The sequence below is a fragment of the Delphinapterus leucas genome, chromosome 2, assembly GCF_059928025.1.
Source record: "Delphinapterus leucas isolate spDelLeu-1000000601 "Yukka" chromosome 2, BTC_Dleu_Yukka2, whole genome shotgun sequence".
NCBI lineage: Eukaryota > Metazoa > Chordata > Mammalia > Artiodactyla > Monodontidae > Delphinapterus > Delphinapterus leucas.
The window spans coordinates 167,957,659-167,978,936 of record NC_143130.1 but is presented as its reverse complement, the minus strand read 5'-3'; the positions used below and the strand labels follow the sequence as shown (position 1 = coordinate 167,978,936).

Sequence of the window (21,278 nt, the reverse complement as noted above, 5' to 3'; positions counted from 1 at the left end):
GACCACCAGGGAAGTCCCCAATACTTCTTAAATTATAGTATTTTATGTACTTTAAGTTTGAAGTGAAGCATGAAAAAGCAACAAATATCACTGTGGTTGGGCTGAGCTCCTGGACTGTCTTGTCCAACGTTGGTTTCATCATGTATCTCCTACATATTTTTCTATATGAAGGAAATAAGACCAGTAAGCAAAATATGTTGCTACAGTTTTGCCTCACTTTACAAAAGCTCATGGTATCAAAATGGGGAAAGGATATAGATGCTAGTTGGGCTTGGCCTTCTACTTGGACTCCTCAGAAACCTCATAGAGGAAAAGTGCCAACAGCAGTGGCCTGGAGGTGTACCAAGTTATGCTTCCAAATATTCCTGTTGATTGGGCATGTTTCTGAATGTGAACTAGAATTTTTCAGTGCATTTGCCTTCGGGTGAAAGACCTTGGGTAGTACCTGCTTAAAGGTATTTAATGGTTTCAGAGCACTGGAGGAGTGATTTTCCTATGCTCTGGTCAAGTCAGCATCCCCCTGGCCCCCCACCGTGCCCCTCCAAAAAATACACTAGCAATAAGGAGGAAGAGCGTCAAGAACAATTGCCCTTCAAGAACCACTGGATTATTTTGTGTTTCCCTTGGTACCGTCTTCCCAATCACCAAAGACCATAAAAAGAGGAGTATTTATTCCAATCCCTTCTATTCCACCTCTCGCTACCCTTTATACTTCTGGTCTTTTCCTGATTATAGATGGCAAAATTAAACGCTGTATATGTCAAAGATCCTTCAAACCTAGGAAAGGCTTTTCATCGTCAGTAGTTCTAGTATACATTTTATAATACACTGAGTACCTTTTTCCCTTTTGCTAATGTTCTTACATCATTTTGTGTGTTTTTTTTCATTCTAATTAGATCATAAGTTCCTTAAAAACAGAAATTACCTTAAAAAAATTCCCACCACCTGCACCGTTGTCCTGCATATAGTAATCACTCAGTCTTGATTTGTCATTTTTCTCCCCTTTTTTTCTGATTTTTCTAGTCAACACTTATCTCTGATGACAGCACTGAAAAGTTTAATGATACTCTAGAAAAAGGATATTCATTCAAGATTCATTCAACAATGTTTATTAAATTCATTCTGTATGTCAGATACCCTTGAATGTGAATGCTTATTACCCTGTCCTGGGGTCATGGTTATTAGTGGTTTGGGGGTCATCAACACCTTTGGGTGTCTAATAAAAGCCATAGAAACCTCCCAGAAAAACATACACAAAATAATTCTGCAACCCTTGTCATAGAGTCTAGACTTTCAGACTCGATCAAAACCAAAACATTTAAAATCTAAAAATCCTCTTCAGTGGGATGTGTTTAGGCCTTACCACTGTATGATCACGTATGATCTATCTATGTAGATAACTATATACGTAGGCATTCATATGTAGTTTAGTTGATCAACTGTATACGTAGCACTAAGGGGACTATTTCAATACTCGAACTGATTGTTGTTTTTAATCATAAGACTTTAAAGCAAAAAATGGCCATCTTTTTGCTACTGGAATTTGGGAGGCAAAATACATTATAGCATTGTTTTTTTCATTAAGGTAAGAGTTGTAATTCATCACTTATGCAAGCATTTTTCAAATTATAATATGCCATATTGGTAAATCTAGTCTTTGAAGTTTTTAAGTTCTGGTCTCTCATTTGTTTTAAGGTCTGTACAACCTGAAATATATACAATTAAAGTCAGCTAAGACCTGGAGTACGTAAATAAGATTTTTCACAGAACATTTTCCTGTGAGATTTAGTACAATTGATGTTTTGATCAAAGGTTGTTTATTATCTTGAAAAAGTATTTTCATTGAAGAGAATGAGTGGTGATTGCCTGAGTTATTTTCAGAACAGTTTACCAGTGGGTTTTTTGGTATTACTTCCCTTGTGCTGCTCTTCCTAATTAACATCAGGTTTGCTAAATTTTATTGCAGAAAGACTGATAAAGAGAAACCCTGTCATCTGGAACCTGAGATTTATGAATCTGTGTAAAACTTGTATGTTTAAAAGGTGCAGAGAGGGAACACAAGCTGTCGTTTGAGAGTTCTTCTCTGTGAATAATTAATGATGGTATAACTGGATACCAAACAAAATTTACAAGTGTCTACAACTCTTTACCTCTACCTGGAAACTTGTTGCGATGATTATTATTTCAGGAAGACAAGGTTGCTGAGATTTCCCAAAAGGATGCAATTCCAAGTGGCCTTTAGGAATCCAGTATGACAGATTTCTTTGTTGCTGGATGAAGTCTATTTTAAATGGTAAAATGATCTGATTACAACATAAAGAATCTTCTACCCAAAAAAAGATCTATAGGTGGTGCAAGCATCATCAATATCATCAGTGAACATTATTGAGGTTCTTACCTGGGCAAGGCACTCTGGGAGTACCGAGCTTGCAAAGAATTACACATAGCTCTGCCCTTTACATTCTCACAACTAAACTATAACCCACATGCAGGCAGGGACCATAGTTTTATTTAGTTAGTTATTTAGTTAGTTACACTTACGTTTGCTTATACCCTCAATACTTACAACCAAGTCTGGCATATAATAGTTGCTAAATAAATGTATGTTGAACATCTGAATCAATAAATATTAAAATAGTTGGAGAGGAAAAAAGAGTTAAATGAAAGAAGAAAAGCTTCTATTTTGTAATGTAGCTTTTAAAAGGGAAAATACTACATATGTTCTTTTAAAACACCTTTATTATGTGATATTTGATACATATAAAATAATATATATAGTAAATGTAAATTATTAAGCGTATTAAAATAAGCCCCAGTGAATCCACCACCTATTCAAATAATTAGAAAATTACCAATACTGTGGAAAATAACGTGTGTACTTCCCAATGTCATCTTCCTGCCTCTCCCTCAGCCCAAACTGCATTCTCAATTCAGGGGTATTTTAACTTTGAGATGGATAAATCAGAAACAAGGATTTACAGAAGACAAATCTATGTGATTCTTTATTAAGAATTAATACAGGGCTTCCCTGGTGGCGCAGTGGTTGAGAGTCCGCCTGCCGATGCAGGGGACGCGGGTTCGTGCTGCGGTCCGGGAAGATCCCACATGCCGCGGAGCGGCTAGGTCCGTGAGCCATGGCCGCTAAGCCTGCGCGTCCGGAACCTTAGGCTCCGCAACGGGAGAGGCCACAACAGTGAGAGGCCCGCGTACCGCAAAAAAAAAAAAAAAAAAAAAAAAAGAATTAATACATTTAGTAAGTGATTGAAAAATACATTTGTTAATAATCATATGGAAGATAATTTATTACAGGCTCTTTGAATACCATAAAAAAGTAGTAAGGGTTACTTCTGTGTGCTAAATCCTGGGGACATCAGAACAGCTTACCTATGCACTCAGAGAAGGCATATATTAGAGTTCACTTTTTTGTTTTGTTTGTTTTGCCTTTCCTTCCCTCTTATGGGGTAAAGTAAATTTTGAAATATTTTTTGGGGGAAATTTACTTTAAATTGCTTTTCTATTTGTCATGTATGTTTTCTATTTCATAGTCTCAAAACTGTCCTTAATCACTTGGGATATGTTTTTACATCGATTCTTAGTGAAACTCTTCCTGTGAGTTGTCTGTGAAGAGATTTTAAGTTATAACACTGGTAAAGATTTACTAAAGCAGAACATAAAAGTAAAGAAGCAAGCCACAAACAGAATGGCATTATAGAAACATTTATCTTATCAAATAAGAATCCTTACACCAATGTTTACTAGGAGCATCCTTTTCTACAATACGTAGTATAGTGTATTATGTCTAGTATCATAAACTCAAATTCCAGAGAAATATAGTATTGTAAATGAATAGGATTTCTTTCCAGAACAATTTTCCCTTCTCATTAATCTTTCTACATCTGGTTTCCATTGTAGTTCTATATGTAGCCATCAAACAAGTTGTCTTTCTGATTTCTTTCTTTTAATTTTTTAAAATTAATTAATTTATTTATTTTTGGCTGAGTTGAGTCTTCGTTGCTGTCTGCAGGCTTTCTCTATTTGCGGCGAGCGGGGGCTACTCTTTGTTACAGTGCGCGGGCTTCTCATTGCAGTGGCTTCTCTTGTGGAGCACAGGCTCTAGGCGCACAGGCTTCAGTAGTTGCGGCTCACAGGCTCAGTCGTTGTGGTGCACGGGCTTCGTTGCTCCGTGGCATGTGGGATCTTCCCGGACCAGGGCTTGAACCCATGTTCCCTGCATTGCAGGCGGATTCTTAACCACTGCGCCACCAGGGAAGTCCCTCTTTTAATTTTTTACTTGACATAATTTCAGACTTACAGAAAAGTTCCAAGAATTGTACAAAGAATCCCCATGTACCCTTTATTTCCCAAATGGTAACATTTATCACATTGGCACATTCATACATGTTCTCTTGTGCTCCCTCTTTCTTGTGGCAGGAATGATAGCCCTTTGTCCCTAAACATTTCAGTGTATAATTCTAGAAATAAGGTTATTCTATTACATGTTACATAACTATAGTACAATTATCAAAATCAGGAAAAGGGCATAATAACATTGTCCAATATTGTCCAATTTACAGTCTTCATTCAAAATCTGCAAATTGTCCCACTGCTGTTCTTTATAGAAGAGGAAAATCCCAGATCATGCATTGCATTCAAGTGTCATGTCTCTAGTGTCACGTAATCTGGAATCCTTCCTCAGTCCGTCTGTGTTTTTCACAACATGGACTAGTTTACAGATTTCTAACCCATGAATATGCTGAGAATTTTTAAGGAAGTAAGTATATTTCAAGTAACTGAATTAATCACTGTCAGGATATATAGAAAAAAGGTTTAGGCACTAATTATTTTATGTTACATTCATTAAAAAATTATGCCAAAGAGGTGGTAGAGCAAAAGATGAGAAAAAGCAATTTAAAATTCTAGACCTTTTCCCCCCTTCCTAATCCAATTCACTCTTTTTTACAGATGAGAAAATAGAAAGCAGACCAAGACAGATTAGGTAATTGGTCAGAACTCCTCTAGCTCACCTTCTTGGATCTCCGTACTTTTCTCTATAGCATATAATGCTTAATGGAAAAAACTCAGTATAAAACTCTAAAAGTAGTACATTGGTTTATTTTTATTAATTCCGTCTACTGTGTTTGGTTTGCCCATAAGAATTCTGCCAACCAGTTGTCTCTATCTGTTACATATGTATCCCATACGATAGTTGTATAATAGTTGATATTTGATTTCTATTATAATGTTTATAATATAATGTTTTGTCACATAGAAGCTAAATTTATCTTAGGACCATTTACACAGTATTTAGGCAGTAGTGTGATAGTTTGTCTAGGACACAAGTGTAACATGACCTTAGGTGCTTCACAGAAGACAGGGTGGGCTCCAGGCTATGCTCTGAAGGAAAGGAACCTTTTAACCAGGTTCAGTCACCCTTGGTATGTGAGGGGGTTTGGTTCCAGGATCCCTGAGGATGCCAAAATCTGCTCAAGCTTTTGAGCTCAAGTCCCTTATAGAAAATGGCGTGATCTTTGCATATGACCTATGCATATCCTCCAATGTACTTAAAATCGTCTTTCGATTACTTATAGGACCTAATACAATGTAAATGCTGTGTAACTAGCTGCTAGTGCACAGCAAATTCAAGTTTTGCTGTTTTTGAACTTTCTGGAATTTTTTTCTTTCCCGAATATTTTCAATCTACAGTTGGTTGAATCCACTGATAACAGAACCTGAGGGCCAACTGTACAGCTGTAAGCTTTTCACCAGAGTATCCCTGACAGGATAGGGAACAGAAGAGATTTATTGCTGCGGGCCTGAGCTAGTCTACCCAATGCTACACATTTTGTTGAAACTTCATGGATTTCATGTTTAAAATTTATACATATTTCATTTCTTTCAATTAAGAAGATGTTGCACCTCCAAAACCTGCCTAAGAGATAGGACTTAACTACTCCTGTAGCTTCAAATACCACTCCATATCACCACACCCCAGTTTGAGAAACACACGAACAAATTTATGAAGAGAGTTGTGGAATTCCATGCTTGGGGGCCAGGCAGAACAGAGTGGTAACTCATGAGAGACGCTTTGACAAGTAAAAGGCAGTCTGTGCAGAAGTGCAGAAGTGGGGTTCGAGAGCAGTGAGATAGGGCAGAGCAGTTATGTGGCCTTTGATGCCACCATGAGGAGCTGAAGAAATACAATGAACGTTAGGATTAATGCCAATTGGGGTGAAGAAAACCAGGATTCTGGGTCTCTCTCTGCTATTCCCTATGCCCTGTGACATTGGGCAATCTGGATTCTGGTTTCCTTATATGGAGAAAGGCAAGACTAAAATAGGTGATCGTGAGTTTTCTTCTGGCTGTAGTATTTTGTGATTCATTATGAGCTAATAGAATGCATTAGCTTGTTAATAGTTCCCATGCTTCATAATTTCCAAATTTAATCTGACAGATGCCCTTAATATTATTACTAGCCACACACTGCTGATAATATGCAATATTTATTTCAAGGCAACCAGTATACTTATACTTTTAGGAATATCACTGTGAAATCTAGGCCTGCCATCTTATGGATCCTAAATGGTACTACCAAAATACAGGGTAGTATATCTGTTAGTGTCAGATGATTTTTGAACAGATCAAGAGAACACCTACTTATGTATATGTAGCTTACTGCCAAAGGAGTTTATACAGTATTTTGAAATTTATTTCCTTTGGTAATTCTTAATTTAACTTCCTAAGAAAGAATCCAAGTAAATTTAAGTATCCCCTACCTCCAATTTTAATTGTTTATTGATCCCAATAATTATTTTCTAGACAGCATTTCATTTTCTAAATGGCTATAGGTAGTTCCTTTGCTTTTGAAATTGTTTGGAACAAGAGAATGGTTCTTTGAAGTGATTGTGGGGAAGTGCTTGCATGCGTATTGTATGAAAGCTGTGATCAGCTACTCCTCCATGGTTGTGAAGTGTAACAGTCTCCCTTTTTTCTTTTTATATAGCTATAAATTATTAGAGTTGCTGGTTTCACATTGCAGCTAGGCTGAGTGTTTGTGGAATTCACTCCTTCCATCTCCTGCTGATGGACCTTAGCATTTATCTTCTGTCGTGTAAAGGATCCAAAACACAGAACTTTTATCCACAGAGAACATGGGAGAGTTAGTAGGAAACATTTTTCAGCTCTTTCAAAACTGTAACTTTAAAATATTGTAAATAAAAAAACCAAGGAAAAAGGACTGTGCTTCCTAAGTGAATTATGGAATTTGTCTCTAATTAAACTTTCTTTTGTCCAAAACAGATCCAAATAAAATTGTTATGCCTCTCTTCCCACTAACATATTTTGAGACACTGAAAATAGTCTAAGGATTGCTTTTGAAGTCCGTTCTGAAATTTTATCTGGGGCACAAGTCGTAATTCTTCTGTTTAAGGTTGCTGATGAAGCTTTTTAAACCACACTCTATTTCCCACTGGTTTTCAATTTATTTTCAGTATGCTTCAGTATTTGTGGGGGTTTTAATCCCTTTCAAGTTGAAACGTGATTATTACAGTATAGAAGGCAGCATTTGAACATGGCTGACAGTACAAGCAATTGCTATAACTAATTTTCATCGGTATGAGTCCTTACAACTGAATCAAACAGCAGCAGCCCCTATCAGTTACAGAAAACAGTAGGGGAGATCTAGCTAAGTCATTTCAGTTTCTCGGGGCTCTCTTTTTTGCTGAATAGAGATGTTGGCTGAGATTACCTTCTTCCTGCTGCCTCTTGGAAGGTAAATGCTTTTGCTAATCATCTCATGATTTAATTATCAGATCTCCTTTCTTTAGAATTTTCTCTCTTGTTTTGACTAAGTCCTATTAATGACTTTCAGGAAACAGTGTAAATTGTTATTTCCACGTTGAGCCCAATCAGAAGCCTGTGACCTCTGTATTTTTCTGCTTATTTTGGTTATATATTTTGAGATTTTTATGAACATTTAAAATGTTTTAAAATTCTGCTCAAAGTTAAAAGTTTTCTTTTTAGTCTGACTCTAATGGTTTATTTAAAACATATTTGAGAAAGCTTTTGGTTTTTACTTCCAGTTGCTCAATTTATGTTTCAGAATTTCTAAATCATCTATATTTGCTTTTACTCTTAAAATATACTGTCATTATAAAATTAAATGACTATACCACGTGCCAACAATATATTTTATAGAAATGAAATTGTTCACAAAAATGAGTCACTGTAGGAAAGATACCTCACAAATGACTGTTTTGTGAAGTTCAAGTTTCACTAAAAAAGGTAAAGATTGAAAACACTCTAATGCTTAAAGCTGGTTTTGGGGAAAGACTGCAAATGTGTAATGTACATGTTGAAACTTGTGTTAGATTTCAAATTTTAGCTTCATTTTACACCTGCCACAGGAATATTCCAGAGGTCATAAGTGCAAAAATAAAATCATTGCCAATTTTGTGCCTTTCACTTAAATATTCAATTAAGTAATTTTTTAGGCAATTACTTTTGGAAGAATAAGGTACCAGCGTAAAATTTAAATGGAGCCAACTGGTTTTATAGAGTTCCATGTAATAAGATATATTAAAAAAAGCTTAAGTAGAATTGCTTAGTAATGGAATAATTTGGCTAGAAAAGAAGTAAAATAGATCATTGTTCCCATGAAAACTCAAGCATAAGTTGAGGTCACTGTTGGAAATTTTGTAGAATATATTTTTTCACTGGAGGGAGGTTGGATCAGATATACTCAAAGATCCCTTTTAACTCTAAAAGTCTAAGATTTCAGTAAACTTTAGACTAATCCTTTATATAACTAACGTTAACAATTTCAGAGAGTATGAATGGGAGGCATTTTGAGGGGTGTTTAATCATTATTCTGGAAATATATCCTGAGTTGGGGCAATGAAGAAAAATCTGTTTCCCTTTTTGCTGCCATTGAAGGCATGTTGACAGTAGAGGAAAAAAAAAAAAAAGAACTCCTGTAGCTCTAAAAACGTTTCATAAAAGCAATTATCGGGGTTTCCCTGGTGGCGCAGTGGTTGAGAGTCCGCCTGCCGATGCAGGGGACGAGGGTTCGTGCCCCGGTCCGGGAAGATCCCACATGCTGCAGAGCGGCTGGGTCCGTGAGCCATGGCCACTGAGCCTGTGCTCCACAACGGGAGAGGTCACAACAGTGAGAGGCCCGCGTACCACAAAAAAAAAAAAAAAACTTTCTCTTCTATTTCTGCTGATCTTCAGCAAATCCTTTTTAATAAAATGTGAGGATCATTTCCTGTCATTATTGGGTTCTAAAGTTTGATCTCCCCAAAAAGCTGACTGTCCTTTGTGAAGCGGCTGTGTGTGGTGGCCTGTACCTTGTGGGATCTGGATGTTGATCAATGGTGAAGACTTTTCCATTTTAATTCCAGCAGAAGAAGCTTGTGATCAGAACTCAAGGGCATGAGTCTTCCCTTTTGGGTGAGTCCCGGATACCCGTCCTCTCACTGTCCCCCAGCATCATCTAGTTGAAGAGGAAATGGTTCCCTGACTGCCAAGTGTCAGTGAAGCGCTGTGTTAAAGTTCTCTGGGAAGGGGTCTCGTCGACGCCTGGTAAGTAGTAATCTGGCAGCTTGTTTCTGGCCAATGGTAAGCTGACCCTTAACAAAACTGTGACGTAAGAAAGGTTATTTTTTTTACACCATTCACCCTGGTTCCCCTCATCAAGTCACAGCTTCCATCTTCAGACATTCAGAGTCTTGATTTAGTGCTCTCCATGACACACCCTCTCCTCGAGCTTACTTTCTGGGAAGGATGTTATTAATATGCTAATGCAAATTTAGGTTAATGTCTTATCTCTCTCAGGGATATGTGCATTTCAAAACTTTCTTCTATGGAATGATAGCATCAGCTGACAGCAGAGGTATTTCGAGGCCCTTCTGGAAATTATTATCATGTTAAACTATCTCCCAGCCTGTCTTCTTTTAAGGTCTTAGCCTCTAGTTCCATCTCCAGCATGCCCCTCTTATCTCTTTCTCTCATTCATTTATTCAACAAATATTTATAGAGCTTCAGTATGTATGATGTACTAGGCTAGGCACAGGGAGTAGCGCAATAAACTAAAGAAAGGCACAGTCCCTACTGCAGTGGACTTTATAGTCTAATGAGAGATTCTGTCAAATAATCATATAAATACATGTCAAGTTGTAACTGTGGTAAGTGCTATGAAGGGGAGAACAGAGTGCTGTGTATATCTAATAGGGACCCTAGCCAGGAGGTCCAGGACATACTCCCTGAGAAAGTCTGATTGAACTGAGTGGGAGTTAATGAGACAGAAGGATTGATAGGATGTATTGGTCTCCTAGGATTGCCATAATAAAGTACCAAAAATTGGGTTGCTTAAAACATCGGAAATGTATTATTTCGTGGTCCTGGAGGCTAGAAGTCCGCAGTCAAGGTGTCAGCAGGGCCGTGCTCTCTCTGATGGTTCTAGGAGAGAATCCTTCCTTGTCTTATCTAGCTTCTGGTGTGTGCTGGCAACCCCAGGTGTTCTTTGGCTTGTAGATGTACCTCCCAAGGCATATGACTGCCTTCTCCCTTTGTGTCTTTATATTTCCTTCCCTCTGTACATGTTGGTCTCTGTGCCCAGATGTCCCCTTTGTAGTAAGAACATCAGTCGTATTAGATTAGGACCCACCCTAATGACCTCATTTTGTTTAACTTGATTACCTCTGTAAAGACCCTGTCTTCAAATAAGATCACCTTCTGAGGTACTAGGGGTTGGAGCTTCAACATATCTTTTTGGGGGCCACAATTCAACCCATAACAGGACAAGAAGAAGAGGAGTAGAAGAGTGTTCTATGCAGTGGAAACAGTACATGACATGGTCCTTTGGCGGGAGGAAACATGGCCTCTGTGGAGTAGAAAGTGAGGGGTTGTGTGGTGTGAGAGGAAGCTGGAATGGAAGTAAAGATGCGTGGTTAGGCCTGCGTTAGGGGCTTTGGTCATAATGTAAGAGCAATGAAACTTTATTGGAGGATTTCAGCAGGAATAAGACATGATCAGATTTGCACTTTGAAAAAAATCACATGGGTTGGTGACAGCAAGAATAGATGCAGGTATACCATTTAGGAAGCTACTGCAATAGAGCAGGTGAGAGAGGAAGGGACATAAAGGGAATTGGTCACAGAAAGTAAAATAAGTGAGCCTCGATGATAAATTGGATGTAAGACGGAGGAGGGAATGGTCAAGAATGATTCATTCCTAGATTTCTGACTCATTTGTCTAAATGCATGAATGAACCATGTTATGGGCAAACTTGTGAGTTTACTTTGGACATGCTGGTCCTGGGGTGCTCCTCTTAGAATCGTCAGATCAGCATTTGTAGATCTGGGGCCTAGAGGGAAGGTCCCAGCTGAAGATGAAAATTAGAATCACTGGCGTGTAAGTGATAATTGAAGGTGTGCACCCTGGTTGAGAGAGTGTCTACAGGGAGAAGAGAAGAGGGCCTAGGGCAATAGCAGAAAATAGGCCCACAAAGGAGATTAAGGCAGAGCAGCCAGAGACAGAAGAGGAAAACTAGGAGAGTGTGGCTTCATAGAAGCCAGGGGAAGGGGGAGTGGTCAAATACACCTCAGAGAGGCAAAAACTGTCCACTGGATATAGCAATATGGAAGTGATTGGTAACTTAACGGAAAGATTCTTTGGGCTAGTGAAATGGAGGAAGCCAGACTGGAGGGGTGTGATGAGTGGGAGAAGGGCAATGAAGACAGTCTTTATAAACACTGACACTTTCCAGAAATTTGGCTGTGAAATGGTGGAAGAAGTAGTTCCTGGAAGCAGAGTGTAGGACCGTCTTAGCTCGGGCTGCTGTAATGAAGTGCCATAGACTGGGTGGCTTCAACAGCAGACATTTATTTTCTCACAGTTGTGAAGGCTGAAAGTCTAAGATCAAGGTGCCAGCATGGCTGGTTTCTGGAGAGAACTCTCTTCCTGGCTTGTAGTGGTTGCCTCCTTGCTGTGTCCTCACATGGTGGGAAGTGAAAGCAAGAGAGAACGAGAGAGAGCATGCAAGCTCTCTGGTTTCTCTTAGTATAAGGGCAGTAATCCCATCACGAGGGCCCCAACCTCATGACCTCATCTAAATGTAATCACTTCCCAAAAGCTCTGTCTCCAAATGCCATCACATTGGGGGCTTAGGGCTTCAACAAATGGATTTGGGGGGAACAAGATTTAGTCCATAACAAGAGAGTGTGGTTATTTTTCTTTAAATGGGAAGGCCTTCCGCATGCTGAAAAGTTGCAGTTGAGGGGTAAAGATTAAATAATTGAGCAAGAGAAGGGTAATTGAAAGCACGCAGCAAGAGAGGACGGAATAGAAAAAGTGGCCTTAGATAAAAGAGGAGATACTGTCTCACTTAACAGTACTCTGGGATTTCGTCCTTTGGGGGATACCAGCAGGGGTGTGGAATTGCACAGAACCACTTAACCTGTGAGTGTTCTCAGCTGTCAGGAGCTCTCTCCTTAGGTTCATCGCTGCCCCACGCTGCTGCATGGAAGAGGAGCAGACTGTCAGTGTCTGCAGGTTTTAATACATTTCAAGTATCAAAGCAAATCATTTTTTCCCTCTTCTCACCCCTGGGCAAGGGTAGGGTGGGATTGGGAAATAAGGTGACATTTTTTGGGACCAGACCTATAAAAGAAGGTGGTGGGGGCAGTGGTGTTTTCCTCATAATCCACTACGTCTATGCTCCCCTCCCTTCTCCTGAGTACTTCCTTCATTAATAGAAATCAGCATCTGAGGAGCAGGGTCCCTTGGAGTGCTCTCCTTAGGACACCTGACAGGTAGGGGAGCCCACCATCTTCCCTCCCTGAGGCTTCCCCATGCCCCTGCTCTCTCAGATGGCCCTCGGACTGGGCTGAGGCTGCAGGCTGGGGCAGGTGCTTTTTATTCCAGTTTAATAGAATCTAATCTGGCACCTGCTATAAATATAGGAAGACCCAAAGGTCAAGCCTTTAGTAAATCAGTTTGGTAAGATACACCAGGTGGCAAAAGAGAGAATCATTTCCACTTTAAAAAATAAAACTTTGTGATTTTCGGTCACTTCAAGACACACCTTCTGTATTTTTCTTCTGAGACAGTAAAAAAAAATGATTTCGTTTTTTTCATGCATGGTCTAATCAAGTCCAGCCCAGAACAAAATCGGCCTGGCCCTCTCCGTGGGGGTGATGATTCTTTTTGTTGTAGTCATCATTTCTGGCTCCTTTTACTTTTTAAAATTCTGGGTTTAACTGGTCCTTAATATAAGCGTTCCTGGGACTCCTGTGTTTCCTGTTTTCCTGTATTCCATTCTGCACTTCCCAGATTAAGCTTCGAGTCATGGGTAGGAATTTGTGGGCTGGCCTTCAGCTGCACCTGCTGATAAAGACTGAACCCCGCTGTCGGGCAAGTCGGGAACATGCTGGTTCATGCTGGCATAAATGGGCTTAGGGTTTCCATGAAAGTCTTCCTTTATTATATGTTTATTTTTGTCTTTTGAAAATATTGAATAAGCATTTCCTGCATTTCTCATTGTAAAAGATTTTTTAAAAATACAGAAGTACTTAGAGCAAAATGTAAAACAGCGTCTCTGCCATCTCTCTTTTCCAGCACTCCCCCTGTCAATTCCATTTGTGATTTCTTTAGTGGAATTTGCATCTTTTCAAAACCTTTTCTCGTTACATATACCTAAATACTCTAAATATATACTATATATTATATATGTATATATATGTTTATTTTTTTATATATTTTTATATATGTATAAATACATATATACATATTTTGTATATATTACATTTTATATATAATATATATCATATATACATTATACATATTTATGAGGGTTCTTTTTACATTAACAAGATCAAATCATACATATTATTCTATGACTTGGTTTTTCATTTAATATGTTTTTGCAGTCGTTCTCTTTCCCTTCTCTCCCTCCCCCCTTATTCTTTTTAATCACTGCAAAGTATTCCATAATACAGATTTATCATTATGTAACCAACTTCCTATTGATGTTTTTGCTGATAACTGATAATGCTGCAGTGGTCAGTGCTTCCTTTGCATTTTTGTCCGTGTGTGAGAGTATTTCTTTAGGTTAGATTCAAAGAGGTGGTATCCTGGGCATATGCATTCAGACTTTTGGAAAATGTCTGTGACACCCTTTCTGCCTCCACTTGTTCCCTCAGCTGGTGCCGCCCTGGAACTCCCTGTTCTGGTTTGACTAGTCCTCCTGGCTTCTCAGAGAAGGAGACAATGTCGGGGCTGGGGTCTGGGTGGGCAACATGGCCACCGCTGCTGGTATATTCCCTTCAGTCAGAGAACCAAGAAAGTTTAGAACTGTGGCAAAATCAGAGGCTCTCAGGAAGTGCCGCCAACACAGGTGCAATCTTGATTTGCTTAAGTGGAAATTAACTTCTTCTAAGGCTTTACCCAATGATATAAGTTGAGATAACAGGCTAACTTGTATTCAGGAAAAAAATAAAGTTTGATTTCTCCCCTACACCACACATCATATGAAATTTCAGATAAATCAAAAAATTTAGTAACTGTCTGCCTTGGGAGGAATTATGACCGATTTTTGTTTTATTATTTTTGATTGTCTCTAGTTTCCAAATAGTTCACATATTTTTTTTAACATCTTTATTGGGGTATAATTGCTTTACAATGGTGTGTCAGTTTCTGCTTTATAACAAAGTGAATCAGTTGTACATATACATATGTTCCCATATCTCTTCCCTCTTGCGTCTTCCTCCCTCCCACCCTCCCTATCCCACCCCTCCAGGCGGTCACAAAGCAGAGCTGATCTCCCTGTGCCATGCGGCTGCTTCCCACTAGCTATCTACCTTACGTTTGGTAGTGTCTATATGTCCATGCCTCTCGCTCGCTTTGTCACACACATATTTTAAAAATTATTTTAAAAGAATTTCTTGTTGGGACTTCCCTGGTGGCCCAGTGCTTAAGACTTCACCTTCCAAGGCAGGGGGTGCAGGTTCAATCCCTGCTCAGGGAGGTAAGATCCCACATGCCTCATGGCCAAAAAAACAAAACATAAAACAGAAGCAATATTGTAACAGATTCAATAAAGACTTTAAAAATGGTCCACATCAAAAAAAAATTTTAATTAAAATATAAAAAAAGAATTCATTATTTTCCAAGTACTATTTCTAATTCATTAATCTCTCTTCATCTCTTTATATCTACATATTAGAACATTACCCTCTTTTGTAGAGTCTCCTATTTGAGGGTCATTTTTTGGAAATCTTTAGTGAGTAGAGGTGCCAAGTCTTGCCTTAAAAATATGAAAGAGCAGACCTAGAGATAAGAAAACTTTTGTAACAAAATTTTATTATGATTTAAGACATAGACACATTGTATAATATGTAAATGGCTCACAAACATGCTCCTAGAAATACATTCTGAGTATATTTCTGGCTCATTTTTTACTACGTGTGGATAAATACTGTTGTAGATGTTCAGGAATATAACAAATATTAACACTACTATTTTAACTCCCCCAAATATTTATGGATTCTATTGTGAATTAAGAAAAATGATATCACTTTCAGTTGTTAGCCCTCCTTGAACTGGGAATTAGTTCACTCATGCAATTTATTTTTAATTCACTTGGTTTTACTCAGAATTGTTTTTCTGCAAATTAAAATGCTGCTCTGCTTGCAAAACAATATTACTCAGACACCCTGAACATGCTGACTCGCTCCACCTCTTATTCTCATCTTTGATCATAGCTGCAGGACAGGATAACTAAGCAGAGGAAGATGGTTGGATATCCTCTTCTCAACAAATTTTGTATAGCACCCACCAGGTGCCAGGCACCATGCAGCTTCCCACCCTCATTGCTCTCTCCCTTCATACCTACTATGTGCTGAGTATGGTGTCAGACCATGAGGATCCCATCCTGAGAGAGGCAAACTTGCTGTCTGTCCTCAGGGGGCTTGCAGTGTAGCAGATATAGGTGAGTTCAAACTATAGCTGTGTGAGAGAAGTATGCTGGGGAAGAGTGAAGGGGAAAAGAGTAAGCTCAGAAAAGGCTGAGGAGAGGAGAGGAGTCTTGCTGGGGAGAAATGAGGAAATGCTTATCGTGAAGGGGAGTTCATCACCCTGGCAGCAATTTGGGAGAAAGAGGAGAGAGGAGCTGGACCAGGGCAGGTGATGATGGGACCCTGGACTAAGGGAACCGCAGTGGAGGAAGAGAGATGGGAGCAGACGCACTATGCGGTGAAGAGACAGAAACACAGTCTTGATGCCTCGCTTTGAGGGGTTAAAAAAAAGGAAAAGCCAAGGAAGACTCCCACGTCACGAAGCCTTGGAAGTTGCCCGGGAGGGTGGGTATTGGTACTGTCCCAGGACACGACACAGGGACAGGTTTGGTAGAGATGAACAAACAGGTTGAGATTTGTGAGACCCTGGCTGAGTATATATCAGTCTGAAGGCAGTGGAGAGTCTGGACCAGAAACAGATTTCAGAGGCATCTCTACCTAAGAGCTACACTTAACGTAACAGCTAGAAAAGAGCCTAATGTTTTAGACTCTTAGACTCCCAGTTTAATTATTATGTTGACAGAGCCACCCTCTCATTTCCATTATTTCAAATTATTTATCCCAGAAAGGAACATTGCCAGCAGTAGATAATCACAGCCCTGTGATGGCTAACTTTGAATTGTATCATCTGGGGAGTTTGAAAATGTAGATTCCTAGATCCTAACCCCAGAGAATGATTCAGTGAGTGAGGCAGAGAGAGACATTTCAGATATCCACCCTCCTCACCTTTTTTCTCAGCTCCTGGAAGTAAACGGGATCACGTGACAGGTTCTGGCCAACAGACTGAGTAGATGTGCCAGGAGTCACTTTGGTGGTCTTCTTCACCTGCCACGTCAACAGCAAGAGGCTTTATCTCCGCGGTGGAGCCACCAGAGAGAAACAGCCTGCGTCCCCGAGCCCCTGCTGAAAATGAGATGCCCTGGAGGACACTCAGAGCCACAGCGGACTTTGCGTGAGTGAGAAATAAACCTTTCAAGGTGAAATCGCCAAGCTTCTAGGGTGTGTCTCTTACTGTAGCATAGCCTGGCCAATCCTGACCAATGCAGCCTGCCTTCTAGGGGGCCCAGAAACCAGTTTTATAAACAGGCACTATTGGTGATTCTGGGGCAGTGGCCCACTGACCACACTTTGTGATAAGTGACCACACTGACCTTTTGTGATAGTATGGGTCTCATGGGTACCTTAGAATCTTCCTCAACACCCAGAATGTTAGATCTTCCGTAAAGGAGGTTTGGCTAGCAAAGGGTACGCCCTTTGAAATGTTATTGGTGTATGTCTTTTAAAGGAAGCATGGTTCATCAGCATAATTAATGTATTGATCCCTGTTTGTTGAGCATTTACTCTGTGCCAGGCACAGCACTAAGTGCTTCACATACATTATCTCATCACCCCCATTGCAAGGCAGACAGGATTGTAGGAAGACACGGGTAGGAAGTGGTAGAGTGGGATTTGAGCCCAGTTCTGTCTGATTCCAAACTTTTGCTCTGACTCATATGCTCTCAATTTGCAGACTCTATCCTCCTGATGTTTTAGAGCTGGGGTCCTGCAGTTGAGGGTGACTTTAGTGCCCCCATCAGAATGACTTGCAAAGGTTGTGGTAATACTAAATGTTGTGTAGTATTAAATAGTAAACAGTTTCTTAAACCTACTTAATGATTTTCAGCTAAGCATTTTTCAGGCTTTTGAGGACAGCTATCTAGCATACTTTCAACTTTCCTAACAATGAATGAAGGTTTTTTGATTTCTAAGGGCTGCAAAGGAAGTTTGCTGTGGGGTTACAGTTCCTTCTCTGGGGATCCCAGACACTAATGAATTTGCATATCAATAAAGCAAACTGATAACACCAATTGCTTGAAATAAATTCCCTTAACAGGTCTCTATGCATTGACCATATGTCAAAAAGTCTAAAAAATAGTATCCACAGAGAAAGACAAATACTATATGATCTCACTTATACGTGGAATCTAGAAAACACAAAGCCATGGAAACAGAGAGTAGATTGGTGGCTGCCAGGAACTGGGGTGTTGGGTGGTGATGAGATATTGGTCAAAGGGTACAAACTTCTAGTCATAACATGAATGAGTTCTAGGGATCTGTTGTGCAGCATGGTGATTATAGTTTACAATACTGTATTGTATATTTGAAGGTTACTAAGCGTGTAAGTCTTAAACGTTCTCACCATACACGGTCTCCAGATCAATAGTCTATATAGTTCATCCTCTCTTGATTCTCAACAACTCAATCTGCTTAAAAGCAGATCTGTCTCTTCTTATGATACTAGAGTTAAGGTAGGCCCAGTCTTCTCCCAAGTCATACAGTTTTGCGTTTGCTCCTTCCCCTGGACAGGTAACAGGACAAGCCAACTCATGGGCACAAAGAGAACAGTTATGGCCCACTCAAAACCAGAGCTCAGCTAATTAGTGGATGGCAAAGCAGGAGGCGGGAATGTTTAGTAATCATAACAACAACAACAGCAAAAAATACCTCGAAGACTTCTCAGTAAAAGGAACTGTTGTCCCAACAGACCATGGATGTGCTTTTTAAAATCTGTTAAATGTCAAATCAGCTGATAGGGTCCAATGTTGACAAGCATTCAAAAGGGCTTTTTCTTATCAAATAGAGAATCTTGTTGCAAAATCATTATCTACAGTCTACAGTAGTTGGTAATCTTGTTAGGAACGTTGACTAAAAGGCCCTCTGGATTTATTTTTCCCTTAGCTTCTCTTCAGAAATGGGTAGCATGGAGGGAGAAGTTACCATGGGATACCATGACTGGGAAAGTGATTTACCCTGCTATTGCTAGAAAGGTTGGTTAGTTCGTTGATACAATTTAATGCCAACTCCCAGAGTAATTAAAAATTAGAAGAGTGATTTGGTGCAAGCTCATGAAATATCTCCAAGCACGATTTGCTCAAGTCCCATTTTCAAACGAAGGGTCCTGGAAGAAAAATGCCCCTACAGTTCCAAAGTGCCCCATCGAAGAACCCACATCTTGCCTGCAGTGCGGAGCCACAGAGGCAGGGATTTGTCCTGGGTGGAAAGTTCACCGAACATGCTGTGCTGACTTGTTGAAAATTACTTGTTCCAAAAGCCATTCAGAAACCAGTAATTCTATTAGCTTGACTTCTGGAACAGTTGCCTACCTGCAGTAAAAAGTAATTACAGCTGTCCGCCAGCAAATAATCGTTCCAGTGTCTGAACGAATGGCGAATCTTCTCTGGAAGGAATTACTGTTCTTCAATGAGTCAGCTCAGACCATGTCTCCGCCTTGGTTGTGACGGACTGGGCCATCTGCCTAAACCAGTGAGGGAAGGGGAAAGGGCTAAGCGTGCTTTACTTGGTGGAAACAGGCAGGACAGGGACTTCACAAAGCTTATCAGCTGCAAGGCTTTTCTGAGCCAGGCAAAGCCCTTCATGAAGACATGGGCACCCGAGGCAGCTTTCAGGTCAAGGACTTGGCCACTGACTGTGAAACTGAGTCCCTCTAAAACCGAGTTCCCTTGCGGAGTTTATGATTAATCTCTCTATTCAAAACCTTGATCCCAAAAAAAAAAAAAAAAAAAAAAAAAACCTTGATCCCTTTCTTGTCTCCTCTGACCTCAATCCTGTGCTAACTGAACACGAATCAAACAGAGTCAGATGACAAAGATGGCTGTTCTCGGTAACATTGTTAATACAGTAAAATTGCTATTATGGAGGTCATCATTAACGTAAAGACTCAGAGCAAGATGAGCTCACAGATCCCTGAGCCTTGGACCATCTGGCCAGAGAATCATAAACCAGAGACATCCTGACTCGCGAAACGACAGTTAAGAAATGTCACAGAAATGTCACAAAATGATTAATCCCAGTTTCTTTGTTCTTCCCGTTTAAAACAGCCCTAACTCAAAGACCAAGATGGAGTGGATCTGAGACTGGTCTCCCACTCCCTTGCTTGGCACCCTGCAAATAAACCCTTATTTTGCTGCAAACACCCCCTGTCAGAGTTTGGTTTTCTGCACCGTGGGTCTTGCTCTAGAACAGCTGCATCAAGAAACCTCTGATGCTCTGGCCTTTTCCTCCCATTCTTTGCCAGTGCTCACAACATTTACAAGGGAGCCTAGTAGACAGGAATCCCTGTGCCCACAGCCGGGTAACAATGGCAAGGGGTGTCCAGGTAGACCGTTTCCAGAGGAAAAGAAGGGGAACAGTTTAGCAAGGGCAGGAGGTCAATTTGTAAAAGGAAAATTTCCAGTAAATTGGAACAATGCTTTTCCAATAACACTCAAAGGTCCAGGCACTCAGGATTCCTGAAGGACTGCAATATCACTTCTGAAAAGCCAGCTCTACTTCGGTTGGCATCCCCTACGTCATAACAGCTGGCAGAACTGGGATACAGCAGAACCTTCTCCGGACTGGAAGAAGATCAGGGTTCGGGCCCAGTTCTTAGATCTTCCAGACCTCTGTTTCGTCACATGTGCAATGAGAGGAGCAGTTATTGTTGAGGGCTCTGACTTGGAAATTCTCTAGATTTGGGGCACAGTTGGGCTGTGTGGTCTGAACACTGGTGGGATGCTATGGGCAGCCAGCTTTGGAGATGATGGCTTTTAAAGGGCTCCTGTGCTTGGAGGTCCAAAGGGCATAGTTAAGCCCTGGGGGGAATTTATAAACTGCTGTTGAGTTGGTAGAGAGTAGATGGTCTGGTAGAAGCCAGGCTCCGTGGTAGCTCTGTGCCTAGAGGCTGGGTCTTGTGCAACTGACCAAACTCTCGCAGCCCTGATCCCATCCATTATCCTCTGCAAATGAAGATGAAGCACTGGGGGAATGTTATATTGGTGAGCGCGTTATGAGGGACGGGCCCCGCCTGCCGAGCCACCAGCTTCCTGCTTGGTCTTCCATTTCAGTAACACCTAATTTGGCAACTCACAGTTGCCTGCAGTTGTAGCGTGGTTCTGTGGCTGTGCACCAGCCCCTGTTTTTGGTTCTCTCTTCAGCTCTAGTTTAATATTAATATTGACTCATGATATTAAACACCTAACTTAACTGTGGACACAGTTTCTCCTTAGAGACCAACAATATTGGTTTAGAATGTGTCGCAAGGAAGACATGAATTCTTTCCTAAATAATTATGCCCGGGGTTAGTTGCATAGGTAACAGTAATTAAGCAAATCCCTGAGATAGTGATTTACAAATTATTAATGCAAAGTGTATTTTGTTTCTCTCCACTGT

At 40.2% G+C, this 21,278-nt stretch overlaps 1 long non-coding RNA gene across 3 annotated transcripts in view; it reads left to right on the top strand.

Moving 5' to 3' along the window:
* LOC111176163 (uncharacterized) overlaps positions 1-21,278 on the top strand; it is a 46,070-nt gene that overhangs the window by 5,486 nt on the left and 19,306 nt on the right. The window contains exons 2-4 of one of the 3 annotated variants that reach the window (XR_002644904.2): positions 9,399-9,579; positions 15,759-15,985; positions 16,809-17,022. This is a non-coding gene — a long non-coding RNA (uncharacterized LOC111176163). Of the gene's footprint in view, positions 1-9,398; positions 15,986-16,808; positions 17,023-18,416; positions 21,275-21,278 lie in introns of those variants that run through there. The other 2 variants (XR_016392252.1, XR_016392251.1) reach the window with 2 other exon arrangements.